This window comes from Saccopteryx bilineata, chromosome 3 (genome assembly GCF_036850765.1).
Source record: "Saccopteryx bilineata isolate mSacBil1 chromosome 3, mSacBil1_pri_phased_curated, whole genome shotgun sequence".
In the NCBI taxonomy this organism is placed as follows: Eukaryota; Metazoa; Chordata; class Mammalia; order Chiroptera; family Emballonuridae; genus Saccopteryx; species Saccopteryx bilineata.
In genome coordinates, this window is record NC_089492.1 from 270,678,408 (window position 1) to 270,693,983 (window position 15,576).

Genomic DNA, 15,576 nt, shown 5'->3' on the forward strand with positions numbered 1-15,576 from the left:
TATGTGATGGGAAGCGTGTTCCAAGTTTTGACAATCAGCTGGTCTAAGGGTTGAAGTTTTTTCATTTCTCCCCACTTGTGTTTGCTCACCAACTCTGCTTGCTGTCATGCAAGTCTTTCCAAATCTTCATTCAGTGACTTGAACTTAATCACCCACATGTCTGAGGCCTTCAGGTCAGCAGCTTGTAGCTCAAAATCTCTGATAGAGACACTGGGATGTAACTCAGGTGGGCACTGTCCATTGCACACTCACGTGGATGGGTGATGAACTTAAAAAGATGAGTGCGCTCATGAAATTCTCCAAAGCGAGCTTTGAATGACTGCAGGAGATTAGATGTGAAGCCTGCTAGCTACTGGAGATCAAGATGTTGAGCAGGGTCACTTGCTGTGCATGCATCTTTAAACTCTCCCAGTTTTTCAAAGTGTAGTAAACAACCTGTTTCAATGTCGGTGATGAAGAGTTCCAGCTTGTTTTCAAATGCAAACACTGCTTGTTGAAGGGATAAGACTGTATTTCCAACACCTTGCATTTTTACATTGAGCTTGTTCAGATGTTCAGTCACGTCCACAAGATAGTAGAACTTCAGGAGCCACTCAGAGTTAGCTAACTCAGGATGCTCGACGTTTTTCATTTCAAGAAAAGTTCAGATTTCGCTCAGACAAGCCACAAAATGGCTGAGCACCTTCCCTCTTGACAACCAATGTACATTGCTGTGTAGAAGCAGACCAAGATAATTATTCCCAACTTCATCCAGCAGTGTGTTTTAAACTGGCGATCATTTAAAGCTCGGGCAACAATAAAGTTGACCACTTGAATGACCAGCAACATCACCTCATCAAGCTGCTCGTCACACATCTGAGCACAAAGCACGTCCTGATGTAGGATGCAGTGAAAACTTAGGAAGGGTCTCTTTTCATGTTCATGAAGAAGCGCTATGAATCCTCTGTTTTTCCCCACCATGCACGGAGCACCATCAGTACACACCGAAATAAGTTTATCCATCGGTAGATTTTTTTCTTTAGCAAACTCAGTGCAAGACTTGAATAAATCCTCCCCTCTTGTTGTCTCTTTAATAGGCAAAACAGCAAGACATTCCTCATGTACTGTGTCACCGACAGTATACCTTGCAATTATGCTAAACTGGGATAAATGGCTTACGCCTGTTGACTCATCCAAAGTGAGAGAAAAGAATGGTGCTGCATTTATGTCCTTCACTTGTGTTGCTTCAGTTTGATTTGCCATCATGATGGTACAATCATGAACAGTTTTGCTGACAGAGGCATGTCTTTTACTCATTTGATTATCTTGTCTTTATCCGAAAAGTCATCAAGAGGTTCATTGGCAACATCAAGCATGAATGTTTTGGCATACTCCCCATCTGTGAATGGCTTTCCATTTCTCACAATTGCTAAAGCACCAGCAAAGCTAGCCAAATTCCAGTCACCTTGTTGGGTCCAAACACGGAGTTGCTGCTGACTAGCTTGCACTCTGCACAGTAGCTCTTGACATGCTTTCTTCCTGCTGTCCTCCGCTGGATATTTTGATGCAAATGCAGTATGGTGTGTGTCGATATGCCACTTTATATTTGACCATTTCATTGATGCAATTTTATCATTGCATATTAGACACACTGCAGAACCTGCTCTCTCCCAAAGGCGAATTCCTCTCTGTCCATTCCTGCTGAAAAGTACGATACTCCTCATCTTTTTTTTCTTTTAGCCATCTTCTTCATCAAAAGGGTTTCTGCAATTAGCTAGCTGATTACTTGATTAAAAGGAGGGAAGTTTACTTCCTGACCTCACAACGACCCGTGTATGTTACACATTATTCAATAAAAATTTGGTGTTGTCCTAGAGGACAGTTGTGATTGGCTCCAGCCACCCGCAACCATGAACATGAGTGGTAGGAAATGAATGGATTGTAATACATGAGAATATTTTATATTTTTAATGTTATTTTCTTTTAATTAAAGATTTGTCTGCGAGCCAGATGCAGCCATCAGAAGAGCCATATCTGGCTTGCGAGCCATAGGTTCCCAACCCCTGAGGTAGAACATAACTCTCTACTTCTTAAGTGTGGGCTGCTCTTACTGATTTCCTGCCAAAGAGCATAAAGTAACTTTACAGTAGAAAAACCTGACAAACATTACCTTGGCCAGGGGATGCAGGTCAATATCAACAGTCATAAATCATGTCAGTAGTTGTACCATTGACATGAAACGTGTGACACTTTGCCTATGTGATCTGCCTCTCCTAAACACCCATGCCTGCAGTCTAATCATGAGAATAACATCTGCCAGATTTCAATGGAAGGCCATCCAATGAGATACCTGATCAATATTCCTCAAAATTGTCAAGCTCATAATTGAAAACAAGGAAAGTTTGAGAAACTGTCACAGCCCAGAGGAGCCTAAGGAGACGTGATCACTATATAAAAATGTGGTGCTCTGAGTGGAACCCTGGAGCAGGACAAGAAAATCAAAAAAGAAAAAAGAAAAAAACACACAAAAAAACAAAGGATCTCAATAAGCTACAAACTTTAGTTAATAATTGTGTATCACTCATTTAAATGAGTACTTTTCCATTGAGTACTTTTCCATTAAATGAATATTTTTTGTCAATGTATCATCTTGTAACAATATATTGGAAATATCTGAACAAGAAATATCCTTTATATTGAATTTTACGTGAATTGTGCTTACCTGTTTATGACTGAATATTCACTGAGAAAGAAATAATCGTGAGTCTACAATGTCATATGTGCCGTGTCGTGTTTCAGTAAGAAGTACACAAAGCCATTTGCGCACTTGCTATATCGCGTGCTCTCTCAAGGTCTCCTGTGTGGAGCACATGCATCTCATAATCGCGTCTGGCCGCACTGTACTGATCCTTGACGAATTGTCATGTCAAATATAAATACGTCACATCACACGCAATGGATCGACTCTGCATCGATCGAATGTGGACATTTACAGATTAGTCTTCCAATATCAAAAAGGAGGACATGTAGGAGGATACTTTTCAAGAGAGGACAGAACTTACAAAAGAAGGACTGTCCTCCCTAAAGGAGGACGATTGGTCACCTTATTAGAATATCATCTTAATACACCAAGGTGGGTTATTCCTGTCAGGGCACATACAAGAATCAACCAATGGCCTGACCTATGGCGATGCAGTGCATAAAGCATCAGTCTGGAATGTTGAGGTTGCTGGTTGGAAATCCTGGGCTTGCCTGGTCAAGCAAGGCACATATGAGAAGTAACTACTATGAGTTGATACTTCCTGCCCCCCACACACCCATTTGTCTCTCCTCTCTCTAAATTTAATAAATAAAATCCTTTAAAAAATAAAAAAAAATGTTTATCAATATTAGTTCCTTACTTATAACAAATGGATCATACCGATGTTAAGATGTTAATAAGAGGAGGAAACTGTGTGTGTCAAAAATGTTGAAAACAAACAAGAGTCTTTCATGACTTTTAAGAGGAGAGAAATAATGGGACAGAAAAGCAAACATTTGAAGAAATATTAGAAAAATAATTTCAAAAATTGGTAAAAGACAGCAACCCACAGATCAGAAAGTTCAAGAAGGATAATTACAGAGAAAATCATATCTTGGAACATCCTACTGCAACTGCTACAATACAAGGATTAAAAAAAGATCAGAGGAGGAAACGTTAACCAGGGAACAAGGATAATAATGGGAGGCTGATTTGATAACAGAGGGAGGGCTTAAGACAATGTAACCATCTTTAAAGTTAGGAAAGAAAAAAATAAACCCAACTTTTAACTTAGAATATTTTTATCCAACAAAAACATTTTTAATACATTAGGATGAATTAAAAACATTATCAGAGAAATTAAAGATGATGATATTTATTGTCAGCAGACCAACCTGACAAACTATTCTAAATGAATTCTTTAGTCTAAAGGAAAATAGTGTGAGATAAAATTCCAGAGCGACTGAAAATAAAAAGAAGCACTGTAAATGGGAAGTATAAAATCATTTTCTCTTCAATTCTGTAAAACTTAGTTACTGCTTTACAGAATAATCATAACAAGGTATTGTGGAGTTTACAACATGGGTAGAAATAAAAGATGTGACTATAATAGCCAATGAATAAGAGGGTAAAATGGAGTTGCACTGTTATAAGGTTCTGATGTAAATAAAGCACTATTGTATTAATTTATGTTAGACTGAGATAAACTAAGGATGCTTGCTGACCGCTGAACTGGCATGTGCAAGTAAGACTTCAATGAGCCCAAGGGGAAAACAACATATTGTAATCACTAAAGCAAGTACTAATAATAACGCAAAGAAATATAATTAAAACACCAATAAAGGAGATAAATTGGAATACTGAAAAATACTCAGTTAACTCAAAGAAGACAGGAGTGTAAAAAACAAAGTAACAAAGGACACCCTGGCCGCATAGCTCAGTTGGTTAGACGTGGTCTAGATGTGCCTAAGTTGCGGGTTCTATTCCTAGTCAGGGCACATACAAGAAACAACCAGTGAGTGTACAGAGAAGTGGAACAACAAATTGATCTCTTTCTCTCTCTTTATTCCTCTCTCCTTTTCTCTCTCTCTCTTAAATCAATAAAAAATAAAAAAAAGAAACCAAGAACAAATGGGTTCAATAGAAAACAATCCATCTGTGACATGAAACATTATACAAAAACCAAATTTCACTGTCTATAAATAAACTTCTATTGGAACACAGCCAAAGGTCATTTGTTTGCATACTCATTCATCTATGGCAAATTTGTTTGCTGTGTATTTTTGTAGAAATCAACAAGCCATTTCTAAAATTAGACATGATATGGAGGCCAGGTTCTGATTTCAAGATTATGAAGGAGCAATAATCAAGACAGAGCAAGAATAGAATGGATCAATAAAACAGATTAGAGAGACCAGAGTAAACCCACACATGTATCCGTTGCTAAGACCGAGAGAGATTTCAGTGAGGGAAAGGACCATTTTTTCAACAAATATTGCTGTAAAAACAGTATCCATATGGAAAAATTAGAAACTTAGACCCACAGGCACACCTTATATAAAAATAAATTTCAGATGAACCAGATGTAGACATAAAAACTAAAAAACAAGATAAGAGAAAAATCTTTGGGAAATATCATTTTGATTTTGGGTATAGACCAAGCTTTCTTAAGATGTGCACAAAAAAGCACTATCCGTAATAGCTATAAAAATGATAAATTGGAGTTTATCAATGTAAGAGTCTTCTGTTCTTTAAAAGATGTCATTAAGAATAGAAACTTTCAAAACATACATTGGGAAATCTAATTACAATACATACATCTGACGTGTACTCAGAAAATATAAAGAACTTTCAGAAATTAATCATGAAAAGAAAACTCAAAATAATGAGCAAAAACCTCAAATATACACACTTCACATTAGAAGAGATACTAATGGCCAAACATACATGAAGAATGCTCAGCATGATTATTTATCAAGGATCTGCATTATGGATAAAATTTAAAAGACTGACAATATCTAGTATTGGTGAGAAATGTAAGGTAAAAGAAAATGCGATACATTTCTGGAGAGATTATGGAATAATATGGTCACTTTGGAAAATAGATGGTCAGTTTGTTATAATGTAAAATATACATCCACACTATGACTTAGAAATTCCACTTTTAAGTGCCCCAAAGTAATGAAAACTTTCGTCTGTAAATAACAGACTGCATGGGTATTTTAACAGCAACTTTATTTATAATAGCTCCAAACTGGAATTAATTGTCCATCAACAGGTTAATGGATAAATAAATTATATATATATATATATTCTCTATAATGAACTAATACTGAGCAATAAGCAAGAATGACCTGCTAATAGTCAGAAACCTCGATAAATCTCAAAGTTTATGCTTAACAAATGACTCCAGATGTCTACCATGAGATTCCAATTATATGAATTCTGAGCATGCAAAATTAATGTACAATGACAGAAAGGGGTTGAGTGGGGGACTGATTGCAATAGAGCCTAAGAGATATTATTGGGGTAATGGGAACAAGATATCTTAAGAAGGCATTGGTTAGATAAACGTATACAAATTATGTACGTGTATTGCACATGTACATAAATTAGGAAAGGAGCATCATTTGCTAGTTGATCAATCTAAGTCACACTGACCCTTCCCTCCTCCTCACCATCTCATTCTGCCCATTCTAGTCCTGCCCTCCGTCTCCTGATACCCCTCAACCCTGTGCTCCATCCATCCTGTCTCTCTGTGTGACTCAGTGTTGAGTTTGGGTTCCTCCAAACGCGCAGGTGGTTTAAGTGGGATGTGATCCCAAGGGACTCAGTGAGGAGGGATAAAAGCCCTAAAGGCTGAGTCAGAGAGCACTGTAGGCTCAGTCCTGCTGGGGACCCCCTGTGGAAGTGTGAGGGAGGTGCCTCAGACTTGCCCCTCAGAGGGAAGCGGGGTACTTATTCACTCACTCCCTCCTTCACTGGTTGACCGGTGGCCCTGGGTTGTTAAATCCTGGCACTTCTCGGCTGTCCTGCTCACAGCTGGCCAAGACCCAGGACACTGGAGAGCCCCACTGGGGAGAAGCGGAGGGGAGCAGGGCTTGATCCAGGAGTGCTCGATGCCCAGGGAACTGCCCACCACAGGGGCAGGTGAATGCAGAGTTGGCCCAGGGAACATGGGGTGGGTACTCAGAGCTTCTGCCACAGCTATCATCCCTCACTGGGGGAGTCCATACCCTCCACTTCCCTGCTATCCCTCGTGCCCTTCCCATCTACCCCCAAGGCTGTGAGAGGGCTTCCTAAGAGGTAACTCCTGCTTAAATCCCTTCAACAGTTCCTCCTGGTTTTTGGGAGAAGACCCAAGATCCTTATCTCTGTTTCAGGACTGGATCTGGTATGATGTGTGCCACCAGCCGGCCTGTGCCTTTCAGCTCTGCAGACACCGGGGCTTCAAACCGCAGTGTGTCCAGTAATCCAGACAGCCATGCCCTCCTCCCTGCCTCTCCCAGTCCCCTGGGACATTCATCTGGCTGGGGCATTGGCACAGTTCCAGAGCTCCAAGGCCCGGAGGCTCCCACTGGGAACACCCACTTCTCTGAAAAGGCCTGACGCAGCTTCCCCACGTGCTGTTATCCCTGGCTCCTGTTATAAACAGCCAGACCCTCTCTCCACTCCAACCAGCAACGCAACCCCCACTTCATGCTCAATGCATAATTTGCTGCAAATTAAGCTTAATGGGACTCGAATAATTATGTTGACTTTTAAAAGTACTTAAGGATAAATACATGCTTAGATATTTCACAATATAAGCTTTCCCCCATTGTTTTCAAGGGAGACAGGAGGCTGAGTTGGGAAGACACTGAATAAAAGGGGAGGGAGATGTCAGAAACACATTTGAGGACATGCTTAGACCTGTCGTGGGAAGTGGACCCCAAGCCATCTTCCCAGGAGGGTAATTTTACAATATTTGTCAAAAGCCTTACAAACGTCCGTACCCTTTGACTCGGTGAGACAAGAGATCTGTCGTAAGGAAATAATCAGATATGGAGACAAGATCTACATGCCGTGAGTCATCCAGCGTCATTGATAATGGCCAAAGGCTGGGAACCATTCTAGATCGGGGGTAGTCAATCTTTTTATACCTACCGCCCACTTTTGTATCTCTGTTAGTAGTAAAATTTTCTAATTGCCCACCGGTTCCACAGTAATGGTGATTTATAAAGTAGGGAAGTAACTTTACTTTATCAAATTTATAAAGCAGAGTTACAGCAAGTTAAAGCATATAATAATAATTATTTACCAAGTACTTTATGTCGGATTTTTGCTAAGTTTGGTAGAATAAATCTTTATAAAACAACTTACTATAGTTAAATCTACCTTTTTATTTATACTTTGGTTGCTCTGCTACCACCCACCATGAAAGCTGGAACACCCACTAGGGGGCGGTAGGGACCAGGTTGACTACCACTGATCTAGATGCCTAACTGGTGGATTAGCTCTGTCAGAACAACCCATTGCTGTGTGGCCATTAACAGAACTTCAACAGATAATTAGCTGGGAAGGTGCTTAGAAAAACAAAGGCAGGAAATAAAAGCAGAGTATAACACTGAACATAAAGAAAATTCCTAATTTTTTTTTTTTTTTCTGAAGCTGGAAACGGGGAGAGACAGCCAGCCAGACTCCCGCGTGCGGCCGACCAGGATCCACCCAGCACGCTCACCAGGGGCGATGCTTTGCCCACCAGGGGACGTCGCTCCGCCGTGACCAGAGCCACTCCAGCACCCGGGGCAGAGGCCAAGGAGCCATCCCCAGCGCCCGGGGCCATCCCCGCTCCAATGGAGCCTTGGCTGCGGGAGGGGAAGAGAGAGACAGAGAGGAAGGGGGGGGTGGAGAAGCAAATGGGCGCTTCTCCTATGTGCCCTGGCCGGGAATCGAACCCGGGTCCCCTGCACGCCAGGCCGATGCTCCACCGCTGAGCCAACCGGCCAGGGCCAAGAAAATTCTTAATTTTGCTGCTAATACAAGCAAAAGAAAAATAAAACCCAGAAGGACATATGCAAAAATACCGACTGATGGTATCTCCACATAGGGGATTACAAAGAATTTTAATATTTAAAACATTTTCCGTGCTTGAAATCTTTTCTGCAGGGTGCATCTACTGATAAATTATGATTTTTAATTTGTTTTTAAACGAAGGTAGGTATGAAAGGACCTCTTCACCCTTCTTTCTCACAGGAGAATTCTTGGATTTAGCTCCAGGCCCAGAACTTAAATCTTAGAATCTCTAGTCCTAACTGAAAACTTACAGTTGCCGGGTGGGGCCCAGGCTGCAGACTGTCACTCAGAACCCTGTCTCCTCTTCTTTAGCAGTAGAAACCGAAGTCATCAGAGGTGCATATGTGTCCTGCTTAAGGGCTATATTTACTAGCCTCCAACCCCCCCTGTGCAGATAGGGATGTCCGATGGAATATGGATAGAAGTGTCAAGTGTGGCTTCCCAGAAAGCTCTTTGATGGGAACTTCATAGCTGAAAGAACCTTGTTTGCTTCTCTGTCCTGTTCCTTTTTTTTCTTCTTGTCCAAAATGCTATGGTAATTTCAGGGGCTCCAACATCCATCATATGAGCAACAGGCAATCTTCAGGATGAGGTCATGTGCCACAGACGGTAAAGTGAAAACAAAGGAGACAGGGACACTGACAAAATCGGTGGAGCTAACAGTAGACTGGGGACTTCCTGTGTCCCAAATTGTCTTCAACAAGAGATGTAAATAATAATTCTCAATTTGTCTAATTGTTCCGATTCCTGTTCCGAGCAGCTGAATGCAGTTCCTGAAAGATACACCAGGGGGCAGTCAGGGATGGCGGAAAGGAGGCAAGCTCTAGGCAGTGCACAGAACTCCCCACGACAGTGGTAAGAAAATAGCAGCTTCTGTTGGAACAAGGGAGAGTAGGCCTGGGCTAAGACGACCTGAGCGGAGAAATCTGTAAAAAGAAATAATACTTATAAAATAATACAACAAGCTGGCCTAGGTTACCGGACTGTTTACCTATAAATGTAGACCAGCCTCACGTCGCAAGAAGGTGTATTATTGTTGGGACGGCTGGGCCAAGAGAGTAGGTGTTGATTACTTATAAGGACATAAAGTAAAAAAGTAAAGCACGGTGAAGCAGAGAGTCAAAGTGGAAGTCAGGAGACCTGGGCTTCACTTCGCTTGTGACCTTAAGAAAATCATTCTCCCTTTTCTGGACCATTTCTCATCTGTTAATGGGAAAGGGGTAGTGGGACCAGACAATCTAAGGTTTTTCATGACTTCAGGGATCTCTGATCATAACCTGAGCTGATGATTCTATGGATATATGGGAGAGGGGGCAATGTCAACAGAAGCGAGGGTCTCTGCCCCTCCCCACACACATCCTCACCCCCACTTACCCTCAACTTCCTCTCCAGTTCCCAGAGTTGCACAGAGAACAGCTGAGGTACTGAGCTCCCTCCCTGGTCCAGAAGTTGAGCCAGACAGGGCTTCCACTGCTCCTTCTGGGCTAGTGAATTCCCAGGGAGGCATCAGTAAAGGGAGAGATGATGTCAATAGAGCGAGAGCCCTGCCTGACAGCGATGACCCACTTTATGGAGCACTGTCTCATCAAATTTTAGAAGTGGAAGCTACCTTAGTGGCCTTTTAGTCCATCCCCTTCCCTGATGCTCGCATTTCTTCTTCAAGAACCACCACTGATTCACACAAGAGGACCATCATGATTGATCACATCTTCTTCATCACCTCTGCTATCATCATCATCATCACCATCTCATTGTCACCACCATCATCAGCAGGATCATTCTTAACATCATCGTTATCATGATCATTACCATTGTGACAGTCACCATCGTCACCATCGTCATCACCATACTCACTAGCATTGTCATCACCATCTTATTGTCATCACCATCATCACCATGATCATCACGATCATCATCATTACCATTATTATTACCACTGGTATTTATTGAGCGCCATCTTTGTGCCAAGCACAGTACTGGACACTTTATGTTCTTGATTGCACTAACTTTTCATGACAATCTAATTAAGTAGGAATTTAGAGATGAGGAAACCAAGCTCAGACGGGTGAAGTACCCAAAGCAACACAGACAATTAGCAGCAGAAGAAGATTTTGGATGCAGGTCTATCTTCTCACAAAGGTTAATCTGTGTCCACTATACCTTGGAGCTCTGAGAGCTGACCTCAGCTATGCCCCTCCAGTGGTAGAGAGGTCACTGGAGGGGCATAGCTGCCCCCACCAGGAAGGATGCTCTATCTTGAGTCAGTATCCCTCATCAAAGGGAAGTCAGCTTCCCCTTAGCTTCACCCATTGTTCCTGGCCCCGACCTCTTGGTCCATGCAGAAAGGGTCTGTTTGGTCCCTGTAACAGTCCTTCTGATGTTAGAAGGCAGCTTTCATGCCCGCTTTCACCTCTTATTTTTTAGGATTAGCATCTGATTCCTTCAAATCTCCCCTCGGGCTCCTCCTGGTCCACCTGGACTTGTGTGATCCTTCTGCCTGGTCTCCCTGTTTCCACTCTTGCCTGCTATTCCTCTTTTCCACCCAGAGCTACCGTGATCTTTTTAGGTTGGATCAGAACATGTCACTATCATATTCAAAACTGCAATTAAGTTCCCACAGTGTTAAAAAGAAAATTCAAAGTCTACCATGGCCTATAGATCTTAAATGATCTTCTCCCTGCGGACCCCTCAAAATTTATCTAGTACCCACTGCTCACTTCTCTCCCCTGACACTGGCTTCTCTGTTGTTCCTTTTGCACATGATGCTCATTCCTGCCTCAGGGACTTTGTATCTGCTGCTCTCTGTGACCAGAGATGATGATGATGATTATTATTTTTTTTGACAGTTACCAGCAAGCTTCACTCCTTCACTTTATTCAGGTCTCTGCTCAAATGTCACCTTCTCAGAAAGGCCTTCCCTGACCACCCTCTCTAATACAACCCTCTTATCCCTCGTCCTTTTCTATTCACTGTTTTCCTTCATAGAATGTATAATTGCCTGTATATACTTATTTATTTATCAACTGTCTTTTCTATTGGAATGTGGATTTCATGAAAGCAAAGATGTTGTCAGTCTTCTTCACCCCTCTATGTCTTCAGGGCTTAGAAGAGGGCCTAGAACAGAATAAGATTCTAATAAAACTGCTGAATTAATGAATGAACTAATTAATCCGTGAGACCTGGTTCCCTTTCCCCTCTCAGACTAGGGACCCTGCTTTTAGACAAGAGTCAGCTAATCCATGACATTCTACATTTGTTTCTTAGAATGGCAGAAGAATCTGAACCCTCCAGTTGAACAGGATTTTCACCTCCCTTTTGCTAGACTCTGTACCTCTATTAACATGGTCTAAAACCTTTTTTGGGCCATGGACCGGTTTAATGTCAGAAAATATTTTCATGGACCGGCCTTTAGGGTGGGACAGATAAATGCACAAAATAAAATTATGCGACTGGTGTAAAAACTGTGGTATTTTTAAATATAATTGTCGAACATAAGAGACACGCATCAAAAGTGAGTCTTAGACAGATGTAACAGAGGGAATCTGGTCATTTTTTATAAATAAAACATCGTTCAGACTTAAATATAAATAAAACGAAAATAATGTAAGTTATTTATTCTTTCTCTGCGGACTGGTGCCAAATGGCTACAGACTAGTACCGGTCCGCGGCCCGGGGGTTGGGGACCACTGGTCTAAAAGACCATGTCCACAGAATGTTTGCTTTCAAGTCAGATAGACTAAAGTTCAAATCTCAGCTCTGCCATTTACTAGATCTGTATTATTTAGCTTTTCTAAGCTTCAATTTCCTCTTGCATAAATGGTGCCAATGACACAACCCTGCAAACTTGTTGTGAAGATAGAGATTGCATGAGTACATACCACAGAGTAAGCATTTAGAAAATGTTCAGAGTCAAGGTAATTTTTTTCTGTTGATAAATTTATTTCCATTGTTACCAATAGCATTATTGTTGTTCTTATGCTAGCCAGGTTTTAAGACATTCCGTCTCATCAGATGAGCCTTGGTTGGGAACGGACTGGACTGGGAGGAGGGGAGGAGTGAAGGGACAGGTGACATGAGATACTTTTCACCTTGTGGGCTCATACTGAGCTCTCTGTCAGCTCTCATATCATGGGCTGCTTCTCTCCTCTGTACCTGAGCTGTTGATTTATTTATCTCATCTCATCTCAGAACTTTGCACGGAATGCTAAATTCACATTTGTATATGAAATCCCATCCTCTGAGTCTCCCTCTGAGGCTCCAGCCTGTGGGGGGCTTTTCTTGCTGCTCTGATCTGCCACCCAAAGTGCTTGCTCTTCCTCCAGGACCCTGTCGTCTGAGCCCTGGCCGGGTATCTGAGAGCATCGCCCCAATACACCAAGGTTGCAGGTTTGATCCCTGGTCAGGGCACAAACAAAAATCAGTTAACGATTGCATAGATGAATGGAACACAGATTAATGTCTCTCTCTCTCTCTCTCTCTCTGTCTACCTTCCCCCTCTCTAAAACCAATCAATCAATAAATGAAGCTTAAAAAAAATACCACAGACTGTGGTTTAAACAACAGAAAGTATCAAAAAAAGAAAAAAGAAAAGAAAAATCGTGAAATCTGAAGGGCTGCCTAGTAAATAATGATGCTACAGGACTTCCTGCCTCCAGGCAGACGGATGCTTCCTGGGTGGCAGAAAGTGTAGCTGACATTCAGTAGACCCTGCCCCAAATCCAGAGGGGAGCAGGCCCAGAGGGCAGCTGAGATCATGGCTGGTGAGAACTGAGGGCATCGATGGAAGGGGCAGGAGTGGAGGAGTGTCAACAGAGCAGGGATTGGCAGGGCTGGCTAAGGACAAGCCCCATCATCCCAGACCCGGGCGCTGGTGTCACGCAGACTTGGAGTCCCAGCTGTGCTATTTACATCCAGCTGATGACCTAGAGCAAATTCCCTTACCTCTCTGTGACTCAGTCTCCTTATCTATCAGATGGAGATGGCACTTCCCATCTCAGATGACGCCACCGGCAATGAAGAAGACAGTGCAGGCGGGTGTGCTGCGCAGGCGCTGGCAAAACTCATGTCTGCAAGGCGGTGATGCCGCAGGGAGGCCCTGCTGGTCTTGGCTTCACGCTGCTCTGTGGAGCAGTGGGTAAGAGCATGGGCTATGGAGTAGACCTGGGTTTGAATCCTGGCTCTGCTACCTCTGGCTGTGTGATAGAGGCAAAATGTTCACCCTCTCTGAGCTCTGTTTCTCCCTCTGCGTCATCATCTTCCTCTCAGAGGGTTGTTGAAAGCATTGCTTTATGATGACAGTACACCTGCCCCATTGAGGCTCCATCACTGACAGCTGCCTCCTCCTACGCCCTTCCCAGTGAGGGTCCCACGTGGGAACACGTCCCTGATGGGGCAGCCTGGGTGGGGAGCCAGAATAGCAAAGGAGGCAGCAGGAATGCACTCAGGTACACATGGGCATGGAACGCCAGGGTGCCCACCTTCCCAACTGACAGGTGGCAGCTCCAGGAGCCCATTGGTGCTTGGGGCCTAGCAGCCAGGTATCCCCAGGCCTGGTCACACATAGGCATTAACCTCTGTGGTGCCGGGACAGGGGTTTGCTCCTGAGCAGGTAGGATACCTGAACTCCTTGATGTGGTGGAGTAAGTGCCACACAAGCCAGGCCCTGCAGTGCTGGGCAGCCTTTGCCCTGTTCCCACCTCTGTTTAGTTTTCCTGAGCCATGGAAGGTCTTAGCAAGAGGTCGTGGCCTCCACCTGAGCCTGTGGGGAGGAAAGTAGCCCCACCTGAGCCAGGCACTGCCCGATGACCTGTGCACTGAGTGCTTTCCTACCTGCGGACAGATTTGCACTATACCCACCAGTTCGTGAACTGTCGGGGAGCCCTAGAGGTCAGGGGGAGGCCAGCCTGTGGCCTGGCTGATGGGGTCAGACTGTTGCATAAATTCTTATTTCAGGTTAAGTAATATAGGCCCATGAGGAAGTTTAGAACAGGTCATAGTCTCTGGTCAAGGAAGAAACTGAGGCACAGAGAGCCAGCCAGTGTGTGAACAGAATCAGTCATCATAAAGCCAGTGTTCATATGAAGAAACTGAGGCCCCCAAACAGGGAGTGTCTTGCCCAAGGCCAAACAACAAGCTTGTAACAGAGCCAGGAGTGACTCATGTCCCTATCAGCCAGCCCACTCCTCCTCCTAGTCCCATCACCGAGGAAGCCTGGGGCTGGGAATGGCTTGGCTCAGGGCAGCTGGGCGGCCATCTCCAGCAGGGGTGTGCCCGTCCAACTCTGCTGCGTGTTCGTGTACTGAGCCCTTGCTTGGCACTGTGTAAAGCACTTAAGCATGTCTTCATCTGGTCCTAACAGGATCATCCCTGTTTTACAGATGGAAAACTGCGGCCGAAAGATGGTGGCTGATTTACTCAGGGTCTCACAGCTAGTAAGGCCCGTCTGCCTGACACCAGAGCCTGAGTTTCCCATGCTGCTCTCGAAAAAGCTCAACGAGGATCCAACCCGCCACAAGTAGAGGCGGCTCAGTGGCCCTTGAAGGTCTCAGGATAAAGACCACTGCCTGACAAAGTACATCTGGGAAGGCCTGGGGGCTCTTCTGGGGGTGCTCTCTGTCCTCCATGACCAGGCCTGTGGGTGATCTGCCCTAGTGGCATTGAAGCCAGTGCTCCCTCTCAGGTGTTACTTTCAGCCTGCCTGGAGGTCCGGGTGGTGGACACAGGCACAGTCCTCTCCAGGATCAGGACCCGCTGAGCCCGGGGAAGGATGAGTAATTTGGGGGTTTTGGCTGGGAAGATGGGAGAGTTTGGGGTTGAGACTTGAGATCTGATGTCTGCAGCTAGGGGAGCTTGTCCTGGGGTGGCGGAGGTAGAGCCTGCCTCAGGACATGGCCCAGGATGGTGACTTGTTTCCAGCCCCACTCTGGCTGTGGTCTGAGGGCTCAGGAGCCATTTAGAAACCCCTCTCTCTGCCTACAGCCCAGGAAGCTCTGCCTCTTTTACTCTGCTGCAGGCAGAGCAGA